At 43.6% G+C, this 11,941-nt stretch overlaps 1 protein-coding gene across 3 annotated transcripts in view; it reads left to right on the top strand.

Annotated features, from left to right (window-relative positions):
- Positions 1–10,254: 10,254 nt before the first annotated feature.
- Positions 10,255–11,941, top strand: part of ugt8 (UDP glycosyltransferase 8) — a 134,330-nt gene continuing 132,643 nt past the window's right edge. For 2 of the 3 annotated variants that reach the window (XM_063042237.1, XM_063042235.1), the window contains exon 1: positions 10,297–10,523. The gene's annotated coding sequence lies outside the window, so the exon portion shown is untranslated. The other variant, XM_063042236.1, reaches the window with a different exon arrangement.

Here is an 11,941-nt window from a genome sequence, read left to right as displayed (position 1 = left end):
GATTCCTTAATTAGACCTGTTCTCTCCTTCATTATGCTTTTGATCTCAATTTGCTCGTTAAAAGGAGGCGGCTATAAAGCAGTAATGGGGAAGAGATATTTCATTTTCTTCCATGACTCCCTCCAAAAGAGAAGTCATCAGCCAATTTGATTCAGTCCATGTGGTATGATGGAAAACTATCAGAACATTACTGTTTATTGGACACAAAAGAAGTAATATAGAGCACTGACTACAGAGTATAAATCTCCTACATTGGGAAGCAGTTATTGGGTTTACTAATTCCACCCCTTTCTCATACACTCCTTTCTCATACCCTCTCCTACACTTTACATTTCACTCCCTCTTCTTTTGACTGGTCAATCCTCACCTCTCCCACACTCTACTCTTACTCTTCCCCTATTCCTCCGATACTTTCTATCCACTTTTCCCTAAACTTCTTGGCCCTTCCAACCAGTCCCAGTCCATTAACTCTACTGCCCACAACCTTCATCCACACCATACACCTGAACACCTACCACCTTCCAATCCCCTGAATTGCCCTCCCTGATCATATCATCCCACCTACCACCCTCAATTCATCCTCATCCATTCCAACTAGCAAAATATCCTCCTGCTGCTGCACTGATACCACATCTTCTGTCATTCCAACTCTCCTTTCTTTCTCCTTTGCATTACATACCCCTCCTATTTTTCTCCAAATCTCCTCTGCCTCTTAATCTTCAGCACTCTCCTCCTTCCCCTGACCTCTTAGTTCCCCTCCATTTATTCTTCCGCCTTCCATTACTTTCCCTCCCTTGGTTCTTTACTTTACAGTCTCCCCCCTTTTTGTACCCACACCTATCCCTTATCTTTTCCCTAACTTCCGTTTTACCTCCCCTCCCCAACACTTAAATGAACCCTCCAACCTCCTCTCCCTATCCCTTACTTAGAATCTCCATCTATTCATTCCCCCATCTTCTGTTCCCCACATTCTTCTTTCACTCATCCATCCCTCCCACCCTCTCAGCCTCTTCCCCTTCTCAACCTTCCCACCTTCACTCCCACTCCCTCCGGCCCCCCACCCCCTCCCATTGCTCCCTCTGGCCCCCTCCTCCCATATCATTGCTCCCTTTGCTCCCCCCCCCGTATCATTGCCCACTCCGGCCCCCACTCCCATATCATTGCCCCCCCATATCATTGCTCCTTCTGGCCCCCACCCCCACTCGTTCTTTCTTTCCCTCCCTACCTCATTCTTTTTCAGGAAGGGATGCTGAGGCAATGTAGAGGGATCAGAAGTGCAGGGAGTGAGCAATTTCAAGTTCCTGTGTGTATTAAGATCTCTGAAGATTTAACCTGGTCCCAACATATTGATGCAGCTATAAAGAAGACAAGGCAGCAGCTATATTTCATTAGGAGATTGAGGAGATTTGGCTTGTTCCCCTCAGAAAGGAGGTACAGTAGCCTGAAGGCACACACTCAGCGATTCAGGATCAGCTTCTTCCCCTCTGTCATACGACTCCTTAATGGACATTGAACCCTTGAGCACTACCTCACTGGTTTAATCTATTCAATCTACATGTATATACTTACTAATTTATTTTTTTTCTTTCTTGTCCCTCGTCCCTGTGCCAAAGACGTCGCGCCCCAGCGGCCTCAATGACTACAGACCGGTGGCATTGACCTCCCACATCATGAAGACCCTGGAGAGACTTGTTCTGGAGCTGCTCCGGCCTATGGTCAGGCCACACTTAGATCCCCTCCAGTTCGCCTACCAACCCTGACTAGGAGTTGAGGAAGCCATCGTCTACCTGCTGAACCGTGTCTACGCCCACCTGGACAAGCCAGCGAGCACTGTGAAGGTCATGTTTTTTGACTTCTCCAGTGCGTTCAACACCATCTGCCCTGCTCTACTGGAGGAGAAGGTGACAGTGATGCAGGTGGATGCTTCCCTGGTGTCATGGATTCTTGATTACCTGACTGGCAGACCACAGTACGTGTGCTTGCAACACTGTGTGTCTGACAGAGTGATCAACAGCACTGGGGCTCCACAGGGGACTGTGTTGTCTCCCTTTCTCTTCACCATTTACACCTCGGACTTCAACTATTGCACAGAGTCTTGTCATCTTCAGAAGTTTTCTGATGACTCTGCCATAGTTGGATGCAAGGGAGATGAGGCTGAGCACAGGGCTACGGTAGGAAACTTTGTCACATGGTGTAAGCAGAATTATCTGCAGCTAAATGTGAAAAAGACTAAGGAGCTGGTGGTAGACCTGAGGAGAGCTAAGGGGGTCAGTGTGGACATGGTGGAGGATTACAAATACTGGGGGATACAAATTGACAATAAACTGGACTGGTCAAAGAACATTGAGGCTGTCTACAAGAAGGGTCAGAGCCGTCTCTATTTCCTGAGGAGACTGAGGTCCTTTAACATCTGCCGGACGATGCTGAGGATGTTCTACGAGTCTGTGGTGGCCAGTGCTATCATGTTTGCTGTTGTGTGCTGGGGCAGCAGGCTGAGAGTAGCAGACACCAACAGAATCAACAAACTCATTCGTAAGGCCAGTGATGTTGTGGGGATGGAACTGGACTCTCTGATGGTGGTGTCTGAAAAGAGGATGCTGTCCAAGTTGCATGCCATCTTGGACAATGTCTCCCATCCACTACATAATGTACTGGGTGGACACAGGAGTACATTCAGCCAGAGACTCATTCCACCAAGATGCAACACAGAGCGTCATGGGAAGTCATTCCTGCCTGTGGCCATCAAACTTTACAACTCCTCTCTTGGAGGGTCAGACACCCTGAGCCAATAGGCTGGTCCTGGACTTATTTCCTGGCATAATTTACATATTACTATTTAACTATTTATGGCTTTATTACTATTTATTATTTATGGTGCAACTGTAACGAAAACCAATTTCCCCCGGGATCAATAAAGTATGACTATGACTATGACTATATTATCGTGTATTGTATTGAACTGCTGCTGATAAGTTTACAGATTTCATGATACAAGCCTGTCATAATAAACCTGATTTTGATTCTTTCCTTCCCTCTCTGTGCTTTCTTTCCCTCTCCTATTCTTTCCTCTTTTCTCCCCCCTCCCTCTACCTTAAGACCATAAGACACTGGAGCAGAACTAGGGTATCTGGTCCATCAGGTCTGTTCTGCTATCCCATCATGGCTGATTTATTATCCTTCTCAACTTTTGACACCCTAACTGATCAAAAACCAAACCATTTCCATTAAGTATACGCAATGACTTGGCCTCCACACCCACCCGTGGCAATGATTTCCACAGGTTCATCACCCCCGGCTAAAGAAATTCCTTGTCATCTCTGTTCTGAAGGGTTGTCTTTCTGTTCTGGAGCTGTGCCCTCAGATCTGACACCCCCCAATTATAGGAAACAACCTGTCTATGGCCACTCTATCTAGGCCTTTCAATATTCAACAAGTTTCAATAAAATCCCAAATACATTAACACTTCCATTCCAGCGATCATTCTCAAAATGAATGCTAAAATTGCATTTCTTTTCCTTACCAATGACTCAACCTGAAAGTTAAACTTTCAGGACTCCCAAGTCCATTGCACCTCTGATTTCTGAATTTGTTCCCACTTAGAAAATAGTCTATGCCTTTTATTCTTTCTATCAAAGTGCATGACCATGCACTTCCTTACACTATATGCCATCTGCCACTTCTTTGCCCTTTCTCCTAATCAGTCTGTCATTCTGCTTCCTCAACACTGCCTGCCCCTCCACCTATCTTGGTATCCTCCACAAACATGGCCACAACACCATCAATTCCGCCATCCAGATCATTGATATAAACCGTGAAAAAAAGAGATCCCAACACTGACCACTGTGGAACATCGGCAGCTAACCAGAAAAAGCCCCCTTTATTTTGACTCTTTGCCTTCAGTCAGTCGGCCTATTTTCTATTCATGCTAGTAACTTTCTTGTAATACCATGGGCTTATGTAAGTACCTTGTTAGAAGCCTCTGAAAATCCAAGTAATCAACATCCACTGACTCTCATTTGTCTGACCTGCCTGTTATTTCATCAGAATTTCAACAAGAGAGTGTGTGATACCTGACCTCTTATTAGGGCAGTGCAGGTGACAGAAGTATGTGTAGGGGAACCCTTTGCATCAGGGACACAATGCCATTAGCTTCAAAGTAAATATGCAAAAAAAAGGTCTGGTCAGAATCAGAATGAGGTTTATTATCATCGGCATTTGGTGTAAAATTTGTTAATTTAGCAGCAGCAGTTCAATGCAATTCAATTCAACTTGGTTCGGAAAAAGAGAGGGATCTTCAATAAATATAGGCAGCTTGGAGTTAATGAGGTACTTGAGGAATATAAAGAATGTAAAAAGAATCTTAGGAAAGAAATTAGAAAAGCTAAAAGAAGGTATGAGGCTGCTTTGGCAAGTAAGATGAAAATAAATCCACAGGGTTTCTACAGTTAAATTAGTGGCAAAAGGATAGTGAGGGATAAAATTGGTCCCTTGGAGAATCAGAGTGGATGGCTATGTGTGGAGTGAAAAAAGATGGGGGAGATTTTGAACAATTTCTTTTCTTCGGTATTCACTAAGGAGAAGGATATTGAATTGTGTAAGGTAAAGGAAACAAGAAGGATAGTTGTGGAAAGTATGACAATTAAAGAAGAGGAAGTACTGGCGCTTTTAAGGAATATAAAAGTGTATAAGTCTCCAGGCCGGACAAGATATTCCCTAGGACCTTGAGGGAAGTTAGTGTAGAAATAGCAGGGGCTCTGACAGAAATATTTCAAATGTCATTAGAAACGGGGATGGTGCCGGAGGATTGGCGTATTGCTCATGTGGTTCCATTGTTTAAAAAGGGTTCTAAGAGTAAACCTGGCAATTATCGGCCTGTGAGTTTGACGTCAGTGGTGGGTAAATTGATGGAAAGTATTCTTAGAGATGGTATATATAATTATCTGGATAGACGGGGTCTGATTAGGAACAGTCAACATGGATTTGTGCGTGGAAGGTCATGTTTGACAAATCTTATTGAATTTTTTGATGAGGTTACTAAGAAAGTTGATGAGGGTAAAGCGGTGGATGTTGTCTATATGGACTTCAGTAAGGCCTTTGACAAGGTTCCACACGGAAGGTTAGTTAGGAAGGTTCAATCGTTAGGCATTAATATGGAAGTAGTAAAATGGATTCAGCAGTGGCTAGATGGGAGATACCAGAGAGTAGTGGTCGATAACTGTGTGTCAGATTGGAGAACGGTGTGTAGCGGTGTGCCTCAGGGATCTGTACTGGGTCCAGTGTTGTTTGTCATATATATTAATGATCTGGATGATGGGGTGGTAAATTGGATTAGTAAGTATGCAGATGATACTAAGATAGGTGGCGTTGTGGATGATGAAGTAGGTTTTCAAAGCTTGCAGAGAGATTTAGGACAGTTAGAAGAGTGGGCTGAAAGATGGCAGATGGAGTTTAATGCTGAAAAATGTGAGGTGCTACATTTTGGTAGGACTAATCAAAATAGGACATACATGGTAAATGGTAGGGCATTGAAGAATACTGTAGGACAGAGGGATCTAGGAATAATGGTGCATAGTTCCCTGAAGGTGGAATCTTATGTGGATAGGGTGGTGAAGGAAGCTTTTGGTATGCTGGCCTTTATTAATCAGAGCATTGAGTTCAGGAGTTGGGATGTAATGTTGAAATTGTACAAGGCATTGGTAAGGCCAAATTTGGAGTATTGTGTACAGTTCTGGTCACCGAATTATAGGAAAGATGTCAATAAAATTGAGAGAGTACAGAGGAGGTTTACTAAAATGTTGCCTGGGTTTCATCTCCTAGGTTACAGAGAAAGGTTGAACAAGTTAGGTCCTTATTCCTTGGAGCATAGAAGGTTGAGAGGGGACTTGATAGAGGTGTTTAAAATTATGAAGGGGATTGATAGAGTTGATGTGGATAGGCTTTTTCCATTGAGAGTGGGGAAGATTCAAACAAGAGGACATGAGAGTTAAAGGACAAAAGTTTAGGGGTAACATGAGGGGGAACTTCTTTACTCAGAGAGTGGTAGCTGTGTGGAATGAGCTTCCAGCAGAAGTGGTTGAGGCAAGTTCAGTGTTGTCATTTAAAGTTAAATTGGATAGATATATGGACAGGAAAGGAATGGAGGGTTATGGGCTGAGTGCAGGTCAGTGGGACTAGGTGAGAGTAAGAGTTCGGCACGGACTAGAAGGGCCAAGATGGCCTGTTTCCGTGCTGTAATTGTTATATGGGTATATGGTTAATGCAATACATAATATAGAAGAAAAAAATAAAATAACAGTAATAAATAAGTAAATCTTATTCAGTATACTTTATACAGTATATGTATATTGAATAGATTAAAAATTGTGCAAAAAACAGTAATACTATATATTAAATAAAAGTGAGGGAGTGTCCAAGGGTTCAATGCCCATTGAGGAATCGGATGACAGAGAAGAAGAAGCTGTTCCTAAATCGCTGAGCATGTGCCTTTAGGCTTCTGTATCTCCTACCTGATGGTAACAGTGAGAAAAGGGCATGCCCTGGGTGCTGGAGGTCCGTAATAATGAATGCTGCCTTTCTGAGACACTGCTCCTTGAAGATGTCTTGGGTACCTTGTAGGCTGAACACTTCAAGAAATCAGAAAGGTTAATTCATGTTGACTTAACAGTATTTCTATGTTATATTGACTGTCCTGTTATACATAATATTTATTATAAATGACTATAAATTGCACATTGCCCATTCAGATGGAAACGTAATGTAAAGATTTTTACTTCTCATGTATGTGAATGATGTAAGTAATAAATTCAATTTGACACGACACGGGAGAATTCTAAGGGATTCTACGGGTATGTTAAGAGCAAAAGGATGGCAAGGGACAAAATTGGTCCTCTGGTAGACCAGAATGGTAATCCATATCTGGAGGCAAAACAGATGGAGGAGATCTTAGATGAATTCGTTGCATCTGTATTTACTCAGGAGACAGACACAGTCTATAGAAGTGTGGCAAATCAGCATCACCACACATGGACCCTGCACAGATTACAGAGGAAGGGTGTTTGCTACCATGGTGCAAATCAGGGTGGATAAGTCCACAGGGCTTGATGAAGTATTCCCTCAGACCCTACGGGAGGCAAGTACAGAAATTGCTGGGGCCCTAGCAGAGATATTTAAATCATCCTGACTGACAGGAGAGGTATCAGAGGATTAGAGTAGAGCTAGTGTTGTTCAACTGTTTAAAAAAGGATCTAAACATAAACCAGGAAATTAAAGGCATCAGTTGTAGGAAAGTTATTGGAAGCTATTCTAAGGGACTGGATATACAAGTATTTGGATAGATACAGACTGATTAAGGATAGTCATTGACTGATTAAGAATAGTCAACATGGCTTTGTCCATGGTAGGTCATGTCTAATCAATACTTTCAAGTTTTTCAAGGAAGTTACCAGGGAAGTGGATGAAGGCAAGGCAGTAGATGTTGATTATATGGACGTTAGCAAGGCATTTGAGAAGTTCCCACATGGGAGTTTGGTTAAGAAGGTTCAGTTGCTCGGCATTCAAGATGAGGTAGTAAACTGGATTAGACAGTGGCTTTGTGGGAGAAGTCAGAGAGTGGTAGTAGAGGGCGTGACCAGTGAAGTGCTGCTGGTATCAGTGCTGGTCCATTGTTTGTCATCTAAATCAACGGTTAACGTATGGTTAACAATGTGGTTAACGGAATCAGCAAATTTGCAGATGACACTATGATTGGGGGTGTAGTGGACAGCAAGGAAGACTATCATGGCTTGCAAAAGGATCTGGAACAGCTGGAAAAATGGGCTGAAAATGGCAGATGGAATTAATGCAGACAAGTGTAAGGTGCTGCATTTCGGTAGGACCAACCAGGGTAGGTCTTACACAGTGAATGGTAGGGCACTGAGGAGAGTGGAAGAACAAAGGGATCTAGGAATACAGGTCCATAATTCATTGAAAGTGGCATCATGGGTAGATAGGGTTGTAAAGAAAGCTTTTGGCACATTGGCCTTCATAAGGCCAAGCATTGAGTACAGAAGATGGGATGCAATGTTGAAGTTGTATAAGATATTGGTGAGGCCAAATTTGGAATATTGTCTGCATTTTTGGACACCGACTTACAAGAAAAATGTAAGATTGAAAGAGTACATCTACAAGGATGCTGCTGGGTCTGAAAGACCTGGGTTGTAAGGAAAGATTGGATAGATTGTGACTATTCTTTAGAATGTAGAAGATTGAGAGGAGATTTGATAGAGGTATGCACAATTATGAGGGGTATAGATGGGGTAAATGCAAGCAGGCTTTTGTCACTGACGTTGGCTGGGACTACAACCAGTGGTCATGGTTTAAAGGTGAAAGATGAGAAGTTTATGGGGAACACAAGAGGAAACTTCCTCAGGGGGTGGAATGAGCTCCCAGCATGTGGTGCATCTGAGCTCGATTTCAACGTTTAAGAGAAGTTCAGATAGGTACATGGATAGTAGGAGTATAGAGAGCTGTGGTCCCAGTGCATATTGATGGGGTATGCAGTCTAAATAGTTTCAGCATGGACTAGATGGGCTGAAAGGCCAGTTTCTGTGCTGCACTTCTCTCTGCATCTAACTGAGTTATAAGGAATAATTGATTAGGTTAGAACTTTATTCCTTGGGATGTAGAAGATTGAGAGGAGATTTGATAGAGGTATACAAAATTATGAGGGATCTAGATAGGGTAAGGTTTCTACTGAGGTTGGGTGGGACTTCAATTAGAGGTCAGGGTTCCGGATGAAAGATGAAGATGAGGGTTAGGGTTAGGGTGCAGCTGTAAAAAAAAACAATTTTCCTCAGGATCAATAAAGTATGACCATGAAGGAAACTTCTTCATTCAGAGATTATGGAGGGCTATGGTCTAGGTTGAGGTCAATGGGAGTAGGCAGTTTAAATGGTTCGGCATGGACTAGATGGGCCCAATTTCTGTGCTGTACTTTTCTATGGCTCTAAGAACTCAAACAGATCTGTCAGGCAACATTTGCCCTTCTGGCAACTATACTGGCTTTGGCTTAATTGTCATGTGCCTCCGAGTATCCCAAAACGGATTCCAATATCTTGTCAACCACTGATATCAGGCTAACTGGTCTATAATTTCCTCTTTCTTCTCTCCTGCCCTTTTTAAAGAGTCAAGTGACACTTACAATTTACTAATGTTTCTGCAATCTCTTCAGCTACTGGACTGGTCAAAGAACACTGAGGCTGTCTACAAGAAGGGTCAGAGCCGTCTGTATTTCCTGAGGAGACTTAGGTTCTTTAACATCTGCTGGACGATGCTGAGGATGTTCTATGAGTCTGTGGTGCCCAGTGCAATCATAATTGCTGTTGTGTGCTGGGGCAGCAGGCTGAGGGTAGCAGACACTAACAGAATCAACAAACTCATTCGTAAGGCCAGTAATGTTGTGGGGATGGAACTGAACTCTCTGACGGTGGTGTCTGAAAAGAGGATGCTGTCCAAGTTGCATGCCATCTTGGACAATGTCTCCCATCCACTACATAATGTACTGGTTGGGCACAGGAGTACATTCAGCCAGAGACTCATTCCACCGAGATGCAGCACAGAGCGTCATAGGAAGTCATTCCTGCCTGTGGCCATCAAACTTTGCAACTCCTCCCTTGGAGGGTCAGACACCCTGAGCCAATAGGCTGGTCCTGGACTTATTTCATAATTTACTGGCATAATTTACATATTACTATTTAACTATTTACTATTTTATTACTATTTAATTATTTGTGGTGCAACTGTAACGAAAACCAATTTCCCCTGGGATCAATAAAGTATGACTATGACTACCTCTTTCAGAGCCCTACGGTGTCGTCCATCTGGCCCAGGTCTATCTACCTTCAGACTTTTCATCTTCCTAAGCACACCTTTTAAATTAGATTAGATTTTCCTCAGTATAGCAAAGACGCTCACTTCTGTCCCCTGACTCTCGAATTTCTGGCATTACGACTGCTATCTTCCAGTGAAGACTGACGGCAAAACAAGTTCTCTGTCTCCCAATACTATCTTTCCAGAGAAACTTTCCGCGGTCTGATAAGTACTCTCGCCTCTTCTCCCTCCCTCCTGCCTCTCACACCCGGTTCTTCCTCTCCCTCCTGCCCCACACGACGGCACAGACGGACCCTCCGTCCCTCAGCACGCGACTGCCGACGTCAGAAAGGGAGGGGCGGAGTGAGAGAGCGCGAGCTCTGACAGGACGAGGCGGCGGGGCGGAAAAATCAGCGGAGAGTGGGAGCGCGAGTGGACAGCCGGTAAGTGCGCTGCCGGGGCCCGTGCCGGGCTCGAGTCCGGCCGTCACCGTCGGGACAGGAAGTGCCTGCTTGCTGCCCCCTTGCCCTGGCGGGGCGGTTCTCGGTCCGAGAGGAGCCCGTCAGTCCGATCGGGGTTTATAATGCAAACCGGCACTCCTGACACCTGTAGCAACTGCACTGCCGCCCGGGCCCGTATCCGGCGAGAGGTCTGCTCCCCCCGGTAGCTGTGGACTGGTAGGTGGTGAACAGGAGTTGCTCCTTGCTTATAACAGGTGGCGAGCTGCTCTGGCGCCATGTTGCTGCACCTGCTCGATGTTTGGATGGGGAGGGAGAGACCCCTCAGTGAGGGCGTGACTCCTTACCCAGGTACAAGGTAGCTTTAGAGTCTCAATGCATCCGCTTCGTTGTGCACGGGGTCTGGATTGGGAGGGAGAGACCCCTCAGTAATGGCGCTACCCTATTCCCAAAGTAGCTTTAGAGTTCAAATGCATCCGCTTCATTACCCATGCAAAAACTTGACTGCGAGAAGAGTGCATAACTAATACATGGATGTAGCATGTTTCGAGCTGTGCTAGTTATGCGACAGAGGTAGATGCTTAAACTAGCAGATCCCCATTGCTGGCATTATGTTGTTCTTTCGCGATCAGCACACCCGTTTTGCAGCAACTGCGAAGTTTGGAATCAGCAAATGGTAAAAACTTGGGAGTACTAAATAACGTTTTAATTATGTCCTTCACGCTGAATGAACTTATTAGAATGACAGCTGGGTAGCCGATGAAGTTCAGTTGCGCATCCTCTTTTAAAGACTGCTTTTACAATTATATAGTGCAGTGAGAATTCGACTGCTGGTCCGGTTCTTGATCGCGTTGCTGTTTTGATGCTGGTGTACGTTGGAAATGTTGCACTGACGTTAATGAAGCCAATAATGTATCGTTTTAATGCTCAGCTATAAGTTACATGCCAGTTCCACCCGGCATATAGTATTGTCACGAAATTAGCTTGTAATGTACATATTCCTTGCTTTTTTTGAAAAAGTTTGTGTTGACTTTGTGAATGTACATGTTTTTTTCTGGTTTGATGTGTACTTAAGATAGTGATTTTTGTGGTAGAATTTAGTTTTTTTGTAATTCAGTTTCCATTTATTCAGTTCTGGAGGAATTTCATTCAAACGTTTTCCTTCGTCAATACTTTCTGTTGGCATTTGCAGGATGGCTGACAGAGATTTTCTTTCACAATTTCCCAATTACAGAGAGAGATAGGAAGTCAGTTATAGACGTGGCTTTGATCCACAGTTAGCAAAAGTCCTACATAGTCTACACAGAGGTTTGAGCATTAGTTGTTAATCTTACTCCAGGCTGTGTATTCAAAGTCCTTGCTTCCAGTTTTATTTATCCCTATAGTGTCTGGTTATTTTGCCAATTGTCTTGAACATTCTGCCAGCAGTTTCTGTATTTAAAGGATCAAGAATCAACTTTGTCATATACACTTACATGTATTAGGAATTAGCTGTGGTGTGTTGGTGCAACTTGCAACAAAATCAATAGCATTGAACAATTGTATAACAAGAAAGAATTATGTAAATGTATTTTAGAAGTTAAAGTATGGATATGGAATAAAATGAGCATAAATAAATATCAGGCATGTATATAGAA

Source organism: Mobula hypostoma, chromosome 3 (assembly GCF_963921235.1).
Source record: "Mobula hypostoma chromosome 3, sMobHyp1.1, whole genome shotgun sequence".
Taxonomy (NCBI): Eukaryota; Metazoa; Chordata; class Chondrichthyes; order Myliobatiformes; family Myliobatidae; genus Mobula; species Mobula hypostoma.
Note: the sequence above shows the minus strand (reverse complement) of the source record. Positions and strands in the feature narration are given on the sequence as shown.